At 45.4% G+C, this 18,956-nt stretch overlaps 1 long non-coding RNA gene across 1 annotated transcript; it reads right to left on the bottom strand.

The window, feature by feature from the left end:
* Window positions 1-14,708: 14,708 nt before the first annotated feature.
* On the bottom strand, window positions 14,709-18,054 carry LOC115031343. The gene is made up of 2 exons (XR_003836979.1): window positions 17,969-18,054; window positions 14,709-15,495 (listed from the first exon to the last, which is right to left on the bottom strand). It is a non-coding gene; the product is annotated as an uncharacterized LOC115031343 (long non-coding RNA).
* Between the last annotated feature and the right edge of the window lie 902 nt (window positions 18,055-18,956).

Genomic DNA, 18,956 nt, shown 5'->3' with positions numbered 1-18,956 from the left:
AAAAAAAAAAAAAAATAAAAAAAAAAAAAAAAAAAAAAAAAAATAAGAGGGGCGTGGTGGAACACTGACATCAAACTGGAAACCGAGCCGGGTCCAGGTGACTACAGTCGCTCCTGTACGTTTCAACCTCCCTGGCCCTTTCATCAGAGGGAGGGCAGCAGCGAGCTGTGGAGTTCCTTTATGTTGTGTTGATAAAATACTGAAGGGACCCAGTTACTTAGGACACAACATGGAGAACAGGAAGCATTAGGAGGAAGTGGCCGACTAGGACACGCCCCCAGAGACCCTGGCTCTCCAGGGCCCTGCCTCCCACGGGTCCACCACGCCCAAGGTCCCCATGGCCCCGCCTCCCACGGTTCCACCCACCACAAGGTCCCCATGCCCCCGCCTCCCACGGGTCCACCATGCCCAAAGCTTTTTTTTTTTTTTTTTTAAGATTTCTAATCCATCNGTGGATTAAATCGTTTGTTAGGACTGTTCCGTCATGATTTTTAAAAATATAAATTTGTTTTATATTGATTTGTTTATTTGTGGTGTGTGTGTGTGTGTGCGTGTGCATGAGTGTGAGCATGTGGAGGTTGGAGGACAACTGTGGGAAGTGCTTCTCACCTCCCACCATGTTTGTTCTGTGGATCAAACTTAACTTATAAGACTTGGGACAAGTGCTTTGTTCTCTGAGCTATCCTGCCTACCAAATCCTTGTTTTTGAAACAGGGTCTCAGTATATAGGCCCGGATGGCCTAGAACTCTCTATGGAGTGGGCAGGGGCTGATGCCATGAGGCTGAGGGAAACCAGCTTTAGAGAAAGGCTCTAGGCCTATGCAGAGGACCAGTCTACATGGCTGTAGTTTAGAGAAGCTATCGGTCTAGTAGCCTGGGACACACAAGGCATGGGCCTGGAGCCTGGAGCATCGAGCCAAATCCTGCTGCCTAGGCTGTCCAAGGGCAGCTGTAAGCAGGAACAACTCTGGCTAGATTTATCTCTCAATTTAAATCTCTAGTGTGAGGCTCTGCAGTTGGGAGTGGATGACATTTCCGATAAATCTACTAATGTGGCCCATGTCGTTCCCCTCAATCTGTTTCTGCCCTATTCCAGTTTATTTTTCACTAGGACTCAACGTAGTCCTGACTCTGCAACATGTTTGTTTGTGAGTTTGTTTTTGGTTTTGTTGTTTTAAGACAGGTTCTCACTGTGTGGTCCCACCTAACCTGGAACTTCATAAACCACGCTGACCTTGAAATCACAGAGCTCTGCCTGTCTCTGTTTCCCGAGTGCTGGAATTAAAGGTAACCCAGCCCATGTTACTCTTGAACTCATAGCACCTACACCTAACTGCTTAAGACCCGAACAAGATTGGGACGTGAATACTCTGCCATGAATGGGGGACAAATTCACAAGCACCCCCCCCTCCCCGAGGATCTATAGGCAGTTAATGGTGGCTGGGGAGAGAGGGATTTTCTTTAGTGGTCTAGTCACTCATAAGGTGCCTGAGCTCCCAGAAGCAACTCTAAAGAAACTCACTGGGTCAGACATAAAAACAAAGTAAAATAGATGACATGAAACCGGGGGTTGGTTACAGGTGAGTTGGTCAGCGGGAGGGGACAGAGAACAGAGAGGGTAATGGAGTGTGAATACGATCAGCCTACACATTCTACACATCGTGAAAAATGTCAGTGAAATTCATTCTTATGTCTAATGAATATACTTTAATAAACATTCTTTTTAAACGACAATTTACTTCCTGTCCAACAGTGTTTCTTTACTTTCTCTCAACAGTGTTTTGGCCTTGAGGCAAAACCTAACCCTCAACAAACCTGTAGACCTTTATTTGGTAATGCTGGCCTAATCTATTTAGTGGTCTCTGCCCTCTGGTCACGGGAGCCTTTTGTGCAGCTGTGCAGGGCCCATGCACCTGCTTCCACTGGCTCCTGCCTGCATCTCTCTACTCCATTTATTTACAGAGGCAGCAGCTTATCTGTCTGCTCACAGGTCAAAAGTCACTGCTCCATGCAGCAGGCTCTGCATGGAGTCTCCTGGTTCAGGCTCTCCATAACTCTCATCTCCAAAGCAATTATTGTAAGAGTTATCAAAGAACCAAGTGCACGAAGCCTGTGATATGTCTCAGTGGGTAGAAGGGCTTGCTGCCAAGCCTGACAATGTGAGTTCAATACCTAGGACTGATTTCTGCAAGTTGTCCTGTGACTTACACATGCAAACGTGGTAATGCTCCATCCTCTACCAATAGAATAGCTAAAAAAATAAGTGCACAATAAGTTGTCAGACACTAGTCTTCTTGTCTAAGAATGAGAGCTGCACTAGGCTCAGGTCACATGTAGGCTACATCCTTTTGCCTCTTTGGTACCTGTGATGGTTTGCATATCCCATGGAGTGGCACTGTTAGAAGGCGTGGCCTTATTGGAGAAAGTGTGTCACTGTGGGGGTAGGCTTGGAGATTTTCCTCCTAACTGCCTGAGGAAGCCCAGTCTGTTCTTGAATTCCTTCGGATGAAGATGTAGAACCCTCAGCTCCTCCTGTACCATGCCTTCCTGGATGCAGCCATGCTTCCACCATGATGACAGTGAATTGAACCTCTGAACCTCTAAGTCAATACAATTAAATGTTGTCATTTATAAGACTTGCCTTGGTCATGGTGTCTGTTCACAGCAGTAAAACCCTAACTAAGACAGTACCTAATGACCATGTGGCTTCTTTTTATAAAGAGCTATTTTGCACATAACAGAATGCATGACATAAAGGCTTATTATGTCCTAAATCATGGTGGAGTCAGGAGTCAATGCTATCTATCCTCTTAATGGAAATGCAGAGACTCAGCAAAGCATGTGTGGCACAATGGCAACAATGGTGCAGTGGAAGACAAGCTGATATCTAGGGCTCAGTCAATTAACTTTCTACTCAACTGACCTTTCCAAGCTTCTTATTTTTATGTCTGCTAGAATTTGAACCTAGGGCCTTATGCATGCCAGGCCAACATACTACAACGGATCTATAGCCTCACCTTTCTACCCACAAACCCTTCTTTTTTTTTTAATTTATTTTTTTATTAGGTATTTTCCTCGTTTACATTTTCAATGTTATCCCAAACCCCCAAACCCTTCTTTTAAAATTTTTGTTTCAAAACAGTCTCACCAAATCACTCAGTAAGTAGTTCAAGCAAATCTTGAACTTGAATTCCTCCTTCCTCAGGCTTCCCAGGAACTATGTGACCAGGCAGGGCTCATTGTTGAACTAAATCCCTACTAAATTACCAAGAGTTGAACTAAAACACTACTTTTATAAGATAAATGAGGAAAAAGAGATAACACAATAAACCTGTCTCCTGGAAATGGGGACTCAAATGTATATTGTTTTGGTGATGTTTTCCCGTGGTCAAGTTACTACAGTAAATACAATCTCCTTCAGGATCTCATTAGTCAAGAAACTGGTACCCTCCACACTCGAGAAGCTTGGGAGTGTTTCAGGAAGCTCTGTCTCATCTCCTAATGGTAGTCATTGTAAGCATGGTTGAATCGAAGGAGCTGATATCAACTACTGGAGTCCACCAATGGAAGAGTGAACATGTATTGGTTTTCAGCCTACATTGTCTAATTGTCAGAAACAGCTGCACTTGAAGATCGGCTGAAATTCAATCTCTGTGCCTGGTGACTGTTGTTTTACTTACTGTTCTATTGTTGTGACAAAACACCATGATCAAGACGACTTTAGAACAAAGCCATTTAATTGGGGATTTGCTTACAGTCATGAGTTCATGAGTTCAATCCGGGAGTGTGATGGCAGGTGAGTGGGTAGGTGGGCAGGTGCTGGAGCAGTCGCTGAGAGCTCACATCTGATATTCAAGTTGCGGGCACAGAGTGCTAGCTGAGGGTGGTGTGGGCTTTTGCAACCTCCAAGCCCACGGCTGGTGACACACCTTCTCCATCAAGGCCACACCTCCTAATCCTTCCCAAACAGTTGCACTAACTGGGGACCAAGCATTTCAAAGGTAGAAGCCTATGCAGGCTGTCTTCCCTCCACACTCACACTATCAAGCATCCAGTCTTTACTCTTTATAAAATGGACCCTGTTATCAGCTCAGGATATCCCCTTCCCATTTGTTCTGTGTCCCCTTTCCTGACTCTTTCTCTTACTTTTCAGCCAGAGTCAGCTTCCTAAAACATAAATAGGCTCATTAACATTCCCTCAATAAAGATCTTCTATGATTGATTCTTGGTTGCTTTTTTTTGTTGTTGTTTATTTGTTTGTTTCGAGACAGGGTTTCTCTGTGTAGCCCTGGCTGTCCTGGAACTCACTCTGTAGACCAGGCTGGCCTTGAACTCAGAAATCTGTCTGCCTCTGCTTCCCAAGTGCTGGGATTAAAGGTGTGCGCCACCATCGCCCCACTTGGTTGCTTATTTAGTTGGTTTTAAAACTTAAAACATAGCAACTGGGTCCTACCTGTTAGCAGTTCCACTAGGTTCCACCCAAGAGATACCTAGCAACAGTCAGGTGGAGCCAGGCTCCTATATAAGAAGTCTCTGTCTCTCTGTCTCCGTGTCTGGTGGTCCCTCCCTCACTCCCCTCTCTTTCTTTTACTCTCCCTCTCCCCTCCCCCATGTCCCAGGCTGGCCTCTTCCTCTCTCCTTTCTCTTTCTGTCTTTCTCTGCTTCCTTCCTTTATTTGCTTCTACCCTCTTCTCCAGCTCCCAAATAAACTCCCTTTTATACTAAGCCTGTCATATGGCTGTTTCCTGGGGGGAGGGAGGGGGAATGCCTGGGCATGGAAGTGCTCCTCCTCCCCCATCAGGGCTGCTACTGCAGCCATTTTATAAAACACAACACGACTTTCAAGCTAAAAATAGAGGCGAGAAGAAAATTGAAAACATATATAAGATAGAATGAGGCAAGGAAGGTAATAGGCAGACCTTTGGACCTTTGCCCCATCTCCCACGCCTTGGTCTATTTTCAAAGTACTTGGTAATGTATAAAGGATAGAGTTTTAGTTAGGCCATGGTTCTGGAAGCTGGAAGCTGAGGGTCTTGGCAATCGAGGGCTGTCTTGATGCATGGTAAAGGGCAGAAGAAATCATGAATACACACAAATCCAATGCTCTAACTCGGGTCGCTGCTTCTTCCTATAAAGCCAATGAAGCAATCAAAGATGATCTCCTCTAACTCCTACTGCTTAAGCCCTGCTTCTAAATACTATTAACAAAAAATTTGAAGACTACGTTTTGGAAACATAAAGTTTTGGGGGACGTGTTCAAACCACAGCGCCGAAATTGCATTAGGACACCACTTTGGAATCTGCCGGACTGTGTGATAGAATGGATGGAGCATGCTGGTCACGGGAAGCTGTTTGTTTAGCATCTGACTGCACCATGCTGCTGCTGCTGCTGCTGGTCCATCCGCAGCCCTTCCCCTTGAACTTCTTACAGACTTTAGCAGGCCATGCTTTTTCATTCTTTCATACTGTCTGGGAAGGCCATGCCCTGCCAGACGGTTTTCGTATTGATTGGAATGGAAAACGTTTCAGATCTGCACCTGCCTGCACAGGCACTGTACTGAACTCCACTGGTGCACTTGGCGTGTGGTACTCTCTGTCTCCCTTTGTTGATATAAGATAATATTTCACTGTGGAGAAATGAGTGCCTTCCTCACACCATGGCTGGCTTATAGTTATTTCCTGATTATAAGGTGATTTTTATCAGAGAATGAAATTCAACTTGCAGATTCAATATAACACCTCATTTGTCACGACTTCCTTCCTATTGCAAAGCACACCTACATATTTAAGATACCGTCTTTTCTCCTGATCTGAATAGCGTGATATTATAATTTGTAGTAACTGCTATGAATCTGGTCTTTGCTCCTGCTTTCTGGCACTCAGATCTTAAAAATCTAGGATCTCTAAAGTGATGAATCTTTTCCTATGACAAAGAGATGATTGACATCTGGGGATGCCTCAGTAACCTCATGATGGTTGCCAGGGGAACCAGTGAGTGATTAGAGGGCTGGAACCTTCAGCCCCCCCATCAACCCCGAAGGAAATGGAGAGAAGAAGGGCTTGGGGGGTGTTGAATTAATCACCAGTGATTAATGATTTAATCAACTCTGCCTATGTAATGAGGTCTTCACAAGTCCCCCAAGGGCAGGGTTTAGAAAGCTCCTGTTTGGTAAGAGGCTGCATGGTATACTGGCTCACACTCAGGAGTCTCAAAGCTACTGCTCCGAGAGTGGCATCCCTGGACAGGGTCTGGCAGCTCCGTGTCCTTTGCCCATTCTCCAGCCCTATACATTTGTGTTCCCCAGCCCCTGAGTGGTTTCTTTTTATGGTAAGCAGGGACTAGGTAATAAAGCACTTTCCTATGTTCTATGAGCTTCTCTAGCAAAGAGCCAAACTAAGGAGGGAACCTTGGATTCCCAGGAGGCTAAGACCAGGCAATAACTTGGATTTTTGGTAGGCACATGCTGTGGTAGAGTCATATTAGATTGGATGTGATCTCAAGGTGCATAGTGGCAGAATTGAGTTAAATTATGTGACATTAATAGATGTCTGCCGAGAACTGAATTATTCCTTGGTATGGGAAAAATTCACGTAAGGGAAAAGAGACATTCATATCCCTCTGTTGATCTTCAGACTAGACTTTAGATCACCAAGAAAAGCCTGGGGACAATGAGGCCATTCCTGAAGCATGTCTGAAACAGGAAATGTGACCGAGTTGGTGTCAAGTCTTAAATGAAAAGATCTCCGAGGTTAAATTGAAAGAGATCCAAAGTTGTTCTTGCTTGGAATGGGGTTAGCATAACTTTCTCAGAACCCAAGTTCCATGTGAAGAACCCATCCTTCTTGGGGCAGTAGATAAAATATCAGTCACTTATGGGCAAGTTCAAGCCCTTCACGTTTCTCTTCTCCTGGATCAACGATCAGACTCCAGTTTATTTACATTCAAGCTGAGGTGCTTTCTTCCCTTCAGGGTACAGATTCCAGGCCTGGCTGATTTTCACATTTTTGTTCTTTGCATAAGACATCTTGGATTCCACTAACTTCCACAGTGAGATTCTTTCTAACAATCATGGCACTCATACGAAAGCTTCTAGTTCTGACAGAGGCTCGGATGACCTAAGCTGTGTATGTTTATAGTTTTGGTTGCCAGCAGTCATTCATAGTGACCGTCTTCCTGAAGTGAATGCCAGTTCACTGCTCCTGGTGTTTCCATTTGTGATTTAGGGAGCTAAGCAAGTCTTAGGTTATAGCCAAAACCAACAGTTACATGGTGATCTGTTGGTTATGGCTATGTCACCTGGGCTTAAGAATATGTTGTAGACCTCTGAGGGCACAGGAAAAGTGTCTGATCTCTCAAACAGTTCTGGTCTGTGGATTTGTTTTGCCCCAGTCTTCTTCTGCTCTTAGCATCTAAACAATCCTTTCTCCTGCCAGAAGACATTGCAGGTTGTACCTCTTAAAGTCCCAGGGAGGGCTGCCCAGATCTCCTTAGCTCTGACCAGAGGCTGAGGCTCTCTGCTCTCTCTCATGGAGAAAACGAAGGCAAAGAATGAGAAAGCAGGACAAGGGCCATCTACCACTGTGCTCTGGAGTGATTTTCCTTCCGCTCAACTCAGGAGGGAAATGTAAGCTTGCATTTAATTAAAATAAGGGGACATTACAGCATAAGGAAGCTGGAGCCACACAGCTGGGGTTAGGAATGTAAATGTGACAATGAAACCACTGTAGAGCAGGGACAAGGTCCACTGACCACACAGAATGAGCCTGCAGATGACAGCAGGCATTGCTTCTGAATCTGTTGTTTACATCTAGACTCGGACGCAGCCAAGCACTTGTCTCTTCTGTGCTCTGTCTCTGCCATAGTGACGACCCTTCAGGGCCATGGTAGACTTTGCTAGACTGTCTGGATTAGAGGAGGGTGAGGAGGAGGGTGAGGAGGGTAAGAAAGAGTGAGGAGGAGGGAGAGGAGGTGAAGAGGGTGAGGAGGGTAAGAACGAGAGTGAGGAGGAGGGTGAAGAAGATGAGGAGGAGGGTGAGGAAGGAGCTGAATGAGCTAAGGACACATCACACCGCACTTCAAACACTATAGTGTCCTGGAGCAACACTCCTCTTAAAGGGGAGAGCAAAAAAAATCTGTTTTCTCAAAAATCTCCAGTAGGAGGTAAATCATCCTTCTAGACAAATGCCAGTATCTTCCTTTGTGACAAGAAACCCTACTGACAGATTGGGTAAGAGGAACATTTCAATAAGCCAGACATACACTTTTATAAATACATCTTAGGTTTTTTTTTTTCTTTCTTTCTTAGAACACAGTTTACCCTCATTTTAATGCCACGGTGCGGTCAGAACACAACCTCTTGTGTTGGTCGCCATTTTTCATCTCATTAAAGACAGAGTCTCATTGTTCGCTGCTGTGCTTGATGGGCCAGCAGGCCTGTGATCTTGAGGGCATTCTCCTGTCTCCACCTCCACTAATTCTCCCTCTGGAAACACTGGGGTTACAGGTGCTCACTTCCTTGCATCACCTGAACGGAGGTTCCCGGATTCAAGCTCAGGTGAGGTACTTTACCGGCTGAGCCCTCTTCCCAGCAGGAACTAGATTTATCTTGACTCTTTTGCTTCGAGTGTGCTGTGTTTGAACATTACTCTAATTTAGCCTAGATCTCCTGCTCCGAATAAATGGAGTCAGCAAGGTGACCTAGAGAGGAAGGGGGCCTCCCACAAAGCCCGATGGCCCAAGTTCTTTCCCCTGGAAACACATAATGGAAGGAGAGAACCAAGTCCTGTACGTGTCACCTGATCTCCCCAAGTGTGCCATCAGTGAGTGTCCGTGTTACATGTACATGTACATGTACATGTGTGTGCACACTAAATAAATACAAATAGAAATAGATAAAATGAAAGAGTAACTCGATAAGTCACCAAGACATGTTTTTTTCTTTTTTGAATGAAGAAATAAAAAGGCCTGTGCATCTTGAAGGCGCCTGTGTGATTTAAACACTGGTGAATGGCTCGCACTTAGAGCAGTCAGGATGGCCACAACACTAGTGGTAACTTGGGATCCTCATGTAGAATCTGTCCAAATTTGAGCCATTGGGTTACGTTGCTTGTACCTTATGTCTTCCTCCTCCGTGGTTTATGGTTCAGTTTTGATTTTGGAGGATGGAGGAGTCCAGTCACCGATAAAGCTCCTCAGACTTGAACTTTCACCAGTAAGTCTGGTGAAGAGGCAGGCAGTAGAGCCTTAGGACTAGGGATTCTGCCTCAGTGCCCAAAGTCCTGAGGTTCCCTAATTTGCATTAATTACAGTTGCCTGGGATGGGGACCCAGTTGCTCTAGAAACCAAATGCTCCTGAGAAAGCTTCTAAGAGAAGAAGAGACTTGGGAGGCCTGTGCATCCACTGACTGATAGTTTGAATGGAATTCAAATGGAAAATCATTTTCTTTGATAATTCTGGGCCTTTGATTGAGCAGTGAGTACTTTTATTGATGAATACTAACAGTGTGATTTGCTTTTTCTCTGTGTAAACATAAAAATAATTCTGCGAGCTTTATTATTTAAAAACTCGCGGATGCCTAGAAGCATCACACACGCAAAGGAGCCAAACCCCAAGTCTAACAACCCAGTGCGCGTTATATGTTGGAGTAGGCATTTAGAACGGACACTGCAAGGCTTTACATTAAATTTTATACTTTCAGGATTAAATATGTTCTACATATTTGGTATTTTTGAATGCCTCAAAATCTTAAGTTTTTTTTTCTATAATAAACCTCGATGTGTGTAAATATGATTTAATTTGATACTACCCCTCACTTAGACTCCTTCAGCCTAAAATTCATCTCTTTTGTTTGTGTACCACACACATGGAGTACCTGAGGGGCTGGAGCAGGGCACTGGATCTCCTGGAACTAGAATTACAGATGCACGTGACTCACCAAGTCCGTGCTGGGAATTGAACCAAGAGAAGAGCAGCCAGTGCTCTTGACTGCTGACCTAGCTCTCCAGCCTCGACACTCATCTTTTAAGGGATTCCTGAGGTGTTGAACTTGAACCAGCATGTTTCTATGGCAGTCATTTTACCCACTGAGCCATTTCCCAGTCCCTCCTAAATTATTTTTATCATTAACCCCGTGATGGTATCAGTTTCCTGGACATGTGCTCTCTCTTCCTCTGCTCTTCTTTATGCATGGTTTCTTTTGGGACTCCTTCTTTCCTTGGAAAATTGTTCTTCCCCATTAAATCCCAGCCAAGTGTGACTCTTACATGAAGTAGGGCTGGCACCTTTCCCTCTCTCCCATCAAGCTTCATAAACCCTCTCCCACAGTGCCTATGGAGGGAAACGCTACAGGAGTCTATTGTAATGCGCTGAGATGTCTCTTTCGATTTCTCTTTCCCTTTAGATTCTGAGACCTTTCAAAAGGGCGCAGTACCTAGGAGGTATCCCAAGGACACTCCTTGCATTAATGCGCCTGGGACTGCCTGAAAATGCCGCGCGTCCTACTGCAACTCAAGGGCAGATGAGAGGAAAAGGGATCTGAGCCGCTGGAACTGCGATTCTGTTTAATTCTGCACGTCCTGTGGATGGCAGGAGGGATGGCTGACAGCACTGAAGGAAGAGTACAGGGCCCCTCTCCACCCCCAAGAGGGTTTGCCCAGTTGACCTTCTTTCCCTCCATCTTCTTGTTACTTCTGATTTAATATTCTAATTATTTGTTTTCTTAGCTCCCATTGTCTGGATGCCTTGATGTCTTTTAGTTTAGAAATAATCAATACCCTAAAGTAGCTTTTGTCTATTTCCCAAGAGACTTCATGTTTAAAACACTGCCCTCCTCTCCCTTCTTCCCTCTCTCCTTCCCTCCCTTCCTCTCTCCCTCCCTTCCTCCCCCTTCCCTCCCTCCCTTCCTCTTCCTTCTTTTTAAAAACAGATTTATTACTCTTTTTTTTTTTAATCCCGGAAAATCATTTGCAGGGGGAGGATTGGCACCTCTCTCCCACCTTGCTCAGAGCCACCCTTCTCCTACAAGGAAGGTTCATAATAAGATGGACTCCAGAAGTTAGGAGGGGAGCAGGCAAAGGCCTCAAGTTATCCTTCACTTGACCCTAGCCCGGATTCAAAGCAAGCACCAAACTGCTCTCCTGCTTCAGAGCTCTGAAGAAATAGGTCCCCCACCCGCCCCCAACCCCAGGCCCCCAGCTTCTCCCTCCCTCCGTCCCTCCCTCCCTCCAGCAGCTGTTCTGATGGGCACTTCCAGAGCCCCCAACTCCCTTCAGAAGCACAGAAGTTGGCGCTTGGGGGGGGGCGGTGGTCCCAACTCTGCAAAGTTTTCTGACACTCTCTTTGCTTCCTTAGTGTTAGTGATTTTCTGTCTCTCCCACTCCCCTTCCAAGTTGGGTTAAAGTTTCAGTCTTTTGTTATTCAGTTCTTAAGGCAACAGCTGTGCAAACCTGGCCTCTTCTTTGTTGCTGGTGCCAGAGCCTAGGAGAGGAGGGGAAGCTGTCAACCATTTTATTAAGGCAGATTCTTAATAAAGTAGCTTATTTGTTTAAGGGAACCACTCCATCTTTTTTAATATTTAATTTTTTTCTCTTTTAAAGTTCTTCTCAAGTGATTGAATTCAAGCTGCTTTAAGATTCCTCATTAGTCTCAGTATCTCCCTCCTAATCTTTGCAAGAGCTTGGGTTTGAATGCATTCTCCCTAGGAGGCAGGCACAAAGGCTAACCTATAGCAGGCACTGCCATAGAATTCCTTTACGCAGCTCCAGGGACCTGGCTTTCCTTTGCTTTGCTAATAGTTGCCCAGGAGAAAGCTTTTCTCTTTAGACCAGGCTAAAGAGAAACCCAACAACCCCTGAGCAAAGAAAACCACGGCGATGAAAACAGTGGTCCTTTTCTAGTTTCCAGGAAAAGGAACTCACAAGTTTCCCGATGAATATTGGAGTCCGTTATTTTACATCTGTTGTGGTCAAAGTTGATAGCAACCAGTCTCTCCCTGCACTGGGCTTGTACAATATCTCCATTCAAGATCATCCTGGAATGCAGCCTCGTGGCTGAGTGAATAGTAATCACAGGGAAATGGGAGCTCAGTGTGCTTTTGATTAATTGTTTCTGCAAAACAGAGCCCGAGGTTTGAGCTGCGCCTGAGACTCGCCCCTCCCCTTCCTGCCTCTAACCTTCACTGTCAACCTTCCCTGGTGCCGGTTCTCTGGCCTACTAGCTTTTCCTGAGAGTTAAACCTCGAGGAGTCCTTGTTCTGCTAAAGAAAAACATTAACTTAGTTCAGCGCCTTGTAAAGGGTAATTCTATTGGATAGAGGTGAAGTTGGGAAACATTTCTGTGTCCTTTTTGAGGAGCTGAGGTTTTGGTTAGAACTAGGGAAATCTCTCCCTTCTCCTGCTGGAAGGGAGACTCAGTGTGAGAGACCGAAAGATAGACTTTCTGATAGGTAGACAGGGACAGAGGCCAAAGCTAGAAATACTGAATTTCCAAGATGGCTTCTTCCTCAGTCTTCTGATTTGAGATCGTCCGCCACCAGCAGTCCCGAGGGGGATTGGCTCAACGGGTTCCGGGCCAGATCAGGACAAGTCTGTCTCACCAACCAACCATCCATCCTGTCTTCAAACTGACCAGCCCTAAATTATGTGAGGAAGACCCTTCCGAAGCTTTGAAAGCCCCAGCCCTCAGGAAGAGACTTGGGCTTTGGCTGTCTAAGTCTGGTCTGCTTTGCAGAGTTTGTTGTTGTTGTGTTGTTGTTGTTTCCTCTGTATATCTGCTATGTACATGTCTCCTCACCCACAATAAATGCCTCCTATTAAGCGTGGATTCTGCTCTTGTGCCTGAAATCTCTCTGCTGTGTTTCAGATGTTTCCCTGCCTTTTAATTCTTTAACTGGCAGAGGAAACAAACCGGATCTAGGCGACCCCTATCCTGTATGAGTTCAAGACCCCTAGACCATATCAAACAGACGGAGAAATGAAAGGCAGGCGGAATCAAGATAGACACAACCAGGATCCCTGTGCCCGAATGGCCCAAGCAAGCCTCGGAAGTCTCCGTGAAGAGGGAGGCCGTGTGGGACATCTGTGTTCAAAACCAAACGGAGACACCATAGCATTATAGAGAGCTTATTTGTACAGACAGTGATGTTTGAACTGGGCAGCTCCAAACTAGAAGAGGCTGGAGAGCTACATTGAGGGACAGCACCATGGGGACACTTCCTAGGACACACACAGAAGTGGACAAGGAAAGTCCTTAGTTGCTGTCACACTTGTCCTACTTGATCTAACCTGGGAAAGCTGTTCCCTGTCAGTTCATTGCTGCTTTGGAGTGGTTGAACTTACTGTGTTTTTCTTCATCAAAGACATGACTATGATTAATCTTCACCGTCAGCTGGGTTGGATTCGGAATCACTTGGAAGAGTTACTTTTGGACATGTCTGTGAGTGGTTTCCTAGACTGGGTAGGCTGGGGTGGGCAGGGTTAAGTGCATACTGTGGACAGCACAGAGGCTTATGAGCTTCAGTCCTGAACTAAATACTAAGGGGTAAGCAAGTGGGCTGAGCCCCGGCCTCTGTCCCTTCTCCTCCCTGACTGTGAACACTACTGTGGCCATGCTCCACAGTATGTATTATGACTTCCCCATCGTGATGAGCTGAACCCTCAAAATGACCTCAGAGAAACCCTTCCTTTCCCTTCCTTTTCCTTCTCTTCCCTCCCCCTCCCCTCCTTCTCCTTTCCCTTCCCTTCCCTTCCCTTCCCTCCTTCTCCCCTCCTTCCCCTTCCCCTCTGTTCCCTTCCCTTCCCTCCCCTCCCCTCCCTCTCCTCCCCCTCCCTGCCGTTCCCCTCTGTTCCCTTCTCTTCCTTCCCCTCTGTTTCCCTCCCTTCCCTCCTCCTTCCCTCCCTCCCCTCCCCCCTCCCCGTTCTCTTCCCTTCCCTTCCCCTCTCCAATCCTCCCTTCCCTTTCCCTTCCCCTCCTCTCCTGGTCCATCTCTTCCCAAGATGCTTTTATCAGGAACATTGCCACAGCAGACTTCAAAGTATCTAGGGCAACTGGTCTCCATTTGACCTTCCGTAAGTGTCTGCAAGGGCAAGTTTATGAACACATGTTGTTTTCCCTGGCTTTTTCGTTGCTGTGACAAAACACAGTGACTAAGACAACTTGTAGAAGAAGTGTTAGGTCACCAAGCAGGCCCCTAACATGGCTGTGCAGCTGTCAATGCCTTAGAATGGCTTCCAGAGCTCAGCCAGGTCAGATGTCACGAGGAAACAGAAACCTAACCCCTGGCATTTCTCAGAGACTCTGTGACTCAGGTACCAGATAACTGTGATTTCCTCATTCCTCCCTAAATGGCCATCTGCCACAGGCAAAAGGACATCTGCTACCCATAAACCGGGCTGATGGCCACAGGCACAGACCCCTCCCTTTTGGCCTGTTTTAACCAGGATAGGAAAAAAAGTTCCCCTAGAAGGGATCTATTTACCTTAAGCCTTGAGGAACCCTATAAAGACTATGTGTTTTCCCTAGATGGGCTACTGCTCAGAGTTGATCCCCCAATAAACTAATTTTTTCTACCTTTAGAGTTGTCCTGTCTGGTGGCTTCAGTGTGCTCATTGGTGGCTTTTTGGCTGACTTGTGCAGATCTTGTCTGCTGAACACGGGACCCGAGGATCTGAAAGAATGGGCTGGACTACAGTTGAGTGCTATAGACGATCGTTAGGTTAACTGTGCTTTTATTCATCAGTGTAACTAAGAAAGCACTGATCTCAGGGTGGTTGTTCACCTTCAGAAAGACACGATCAGAGGAACATGTAAACACAGCAGCTCTTCCCCAGAACGTTCGCAGGACCATCCCATTTAGCCACAGTTGCTTGGCACGTGCTATGGGTTATATCTGGGAAAGCACAAAAGCAAGGTAGACATCCACATGCAGATGTGGGTACACTGACCAGACTGGGCTCTATAGCTATGCTCTGATATCCAACAAGAATAAACATGTCTTACAAACTGAATGTAAATGTTTGTTGCAGGAGGCATGAAATCACGTCCAAGAACAATTCAGGAAACAAAATGCACCCGAGGTAAAACACCCTCTGCCTTTTTTACTGGAGCCTCTCTCAGGGCTCCCCAAGGCACCGTTCACCATGCGTCGTTCTTCTGACCACGTTCCGATACTCACATGAGGAAAGGATTTATTTGAGCTAATGGTTCCAGGGGGGTAAAAATCCACCATGGCAGGGAACTGTAGCACCAGGCTGCAGACATGGTGGTGGCAGACATGGTGGTGGCATCGGCAGACATGGGGGTGGCAGCAGACATGGTGGTGGTGGCAGATACAGTGGTGGCAGACATGGTGGAGGCGGCAGACATGGTGGTGGCGGCAGACATGGTGGTGGCGGCAGACATGGTGGTGGCAGACATGGTGGAGGCGGCAGACATGGTGGTGGCGGCAGACATGGTGGTGGCAGCGGTGGCAGCAGCAGATGGGAGTTCACATCTCCAGCTGCCAACAGGAAGCAGAGAGAGCTTACCATACAGAAATGATGCCAGTCTTTAAGCTTCCAAAGTCTGACCCCAGTGACATATTTCCCCCAGTAAGGCCACATCTCCTAAACCTTCCCAAAGTGCGTTGTCAACTGGAGGCCAGGCATTCAAATGCCAGAGAAGAGGGAACGTTCATTCAAACCACCGCCCACCAGTTTTCTAGTCAGGTATTCGGTTTTCCTTTATCTGGCTTTCAGAGAGAGAGAGAGAGAGAGAGAGAGAGAGAGAGAGAGAGAGAGAGAGAGAGAGCACTTATGTACAAGGAGAGTTCACTGTGATGTCTATTCTTGGTTGTCTACTTGACTCATCTGAACTAAACCCCAGCTGGCTGCATATACCAGATCTTGCCTATTTGCCTTCACTCTAGCCCTGACCACCATGTCCATTCCTTCACAGGCATCAGAGTCTACTTCGGTGGGATTTGGGCAAAAACTGAAGACCCAGCTGAGACATTGTACTGGCTGGTTTTCTGTGTCAACTTGACACAGGCTGGAGTTATCACAGAGAAAGGAGCTTCAGCTGGAGAAATGCCTCCATGAGACCCAGGTGTAAGGCATTTTCTCAATTAGTGATCAAGGATGGTAAGGCCCATTGTGGGTGGTGCCATGCCTGGGCTGGTGGTCCTGGGTTCTATAAGAAAGCAAGCTGAGCAAGCCAGGGGAAGCAAGCCAGTAAGTAACATCCCTCCATGGCCTCTGCATCAGCTCCTGCTTCCTGATCTGTTTGAGTTCCAGTTCTAACTTCCTGTGGTGATGAACAGCAATGTGGAAGTGTAAGCTGAATAAACCCTTTCCTCCCCAACTTGCTAAAGAGTTGCTACCCATCAGGATCAGCCTGGTGATCAGTTACAAAGTAGAGAAGTGTTCCACCTCACAGGTAAGGTGAGGTAAAGAGCCATTGCTGTCTAATGGGTCCCACTCTGTGCTTGGCATGATGGGAGCACACTCAATATGTGTGCTGCTTGACTTCATTTCCACAGTTCGCAACATCTCTGTTTTGTATGTGTGTGCATGTACGGGTGTGTGCGTGTACACATGCATGTGGAAGCCAGGATTTCATTTTCCTTGGTTCATTTCCTAAAATGCTTTATTTTTGTGTATGTGCACACACAGGTGCAGTTTTCAGGTCCTGTGCGAGAGATATATACTTAACCACTAAGCAAGTCTTCTGCCCTTCACTGTGGTTTGTTTGTTTGTTTGTATGTTTTAATTGCATATGTGGGACAGTAGTGGGACACACCTTTAACCGGTACACTTGGGAGGCAGAGGTAGGCAGATCTCTGTGAATTTGAGGACAGCCTGATCTACAGAGTGACTTCCATGACAGTCAGGGCTACATGATTGAAATCCTGTCTCAAAAAAACAAAACCCCAAACAAAACAAAACCTGAACAAACAAACAAAACAATAACAGCAGCAACAACAACACACCTCAGTTTTTAAGCTTGCTGTGCGGGCACACACCTTTAATCCTAGCACTCTCAGGAAGACAAGGCAGGCAGATCTCTGTAAGTTCAAGGCCTGTCTGGTTTTATTTATTTATTTTTATTTTTTTCTTATATAATAGTTTTATTTTTCTCATTTACTATTTTTACATTTTATGCACAAACATTTATCTGAGTAAAAAAAGAAAATAACTGCTTTATGTAAAATTACAAAAAACCCAAAGAAATACATAATTGTTATTATGATAGTATAAGTGTATGTATCTAAAGAGTAAAAATGTGTGCAAAATTCTCCTCCCTTCTACAAAAGACTGAGAGTATTTTTTTCTTGGGAGGTAGTGAAATATCAAAACATCAACATTTTTTTCTTATAGCCTTTAGATCTGAAGACATTAAGTCAGTCACAGGTTTGTTTTGCAATTATAAATTTTAAAACATTTTTGTGCTATTTCAAGGATACACTAGTTCTTTATAATATAAAGGCAGTAGCATAAATGGCAAATGCAGAAAATGACAGAGCTTGGCAAAAATATTGGGAGGTACACTCTTTAAAAGAAATAACCATACTCCAGCATCACCGTTCATCTGGGGAGAAAAATTGAATAATTTTTCCTACTTTATTTACACAGATCGACACCAAAATCAGTTAACTCATCATGCGGAGCTCAGCCACACCCAGCACTTCTGCCTAACTGGCTAACTTTCCAATGCCAGCACCAGCGTTCAGACTCCAGGCTAGCACATGTATAAAATGAACTCAGTGTAAACATTACATATGTAACTTGTTTTCTAACAAAATGAACATTTCATTATTCCTGAACTTACAAGGTACAAAAGATGGTCAGGCAGTTTTCTGTTCTTTTTGTTTAACTGTATCTTAGGTTCTATGAAAAATGCACAACAAGGCCTGACTGTTTTACATACTACACAGAGAAATCCTGTCAAGAGAGAAGAGAGAAAAAGAGAGAGAGAGAGACACTTAAAATTACCTGTGTGTCTCCACATGCGTGTGCGCAGCTCAGTATGCCACAGAGCTGTTATGGAGAAGGCCAGAGGACAACTTGCAAGAATCCGTTTTCTCCTTCCACTATCTTGTGGGCCCTGGACAGAATTCAGGTCATCTGGTTTGATGGCAAAAGTGCCTTTACCTACTCTTGCCAAGCAAGACTGGTTTCTATTCCTGGTGTCTGTCACTTGGTCACACCCGAGTTTATACTTGTGAGATGACCTGTCGTGATGGCCCTAAGCAGCCTCAGCACAGCTACACCCCAGTTTTCTCTCTGAATTACACCACCAGCATCTCTAAAAATATTTTTAAACATGATGTACATAAACACACACACTCATTCACACACACACACACACACACACACACACACACACGTTCTTTTAGTTGGCTTGTATGTACACAACTACAGATCACAGAACTGACCATTTGGAGTTGGATAGCCAATTGGGCTCATTCTTGAGAAAGATTGTTTCTTCTGTAGAAGATGGAAATGCTGACTGACACGGGAGACAGTGAAATGTCAGGCAGTGAAATGCTGGGAACAGCTTAAACTGATCTCTAGAGCCAATGCTGTCTGTCATCTACTATTTCAGAAACAGAGGCAGGCACATCCTAGGGACTCAATGGACATTCCAGCCTAGTCAAATTGGGAAATTCCAGGCCAGTGAGAGACTCTGTCTCAACACACACACACACACACACACACACACACACACACACACACACACACACACCAGATTAACAAGAAAGCAAACAAATAAACAGGTTTTACTGAATAAGAGTTTATGAAGAAATATGTTGTAGAGCAATTTTTTTTCTGACATCAAACTGTCCATTTGGAGTAAGGCTCCTTGAAAAATAGCACATTCTAAGGGGAGGTGAAACGGTGTATCCTTTAGGAAGGCTCGTTAAGCTCAGGAAGTAAATTACTCACAAGTTTCAGGAAGTCCCTGAAACTGAGCAGAAGA

The sequence above is a fragment of the Mus caroli genome, chromosome 6, assembly GCF_900094665.2.
Source record: "Mus caroli chromosome 6, CAROLI_EIJ_v1.1, whole genome shotgun sequence".
Taxonomy (NCBI): Eukaryota; Metazoa; Chordata; class Mammalia; order Rodentia; family Muridae; genus Mus; species Mus caroli.
The sequence above is the reverse complement of the archived record's forward strand: the minus strand, read 5'-3'. Positions and strand labels throughout refer to the sequence as shown.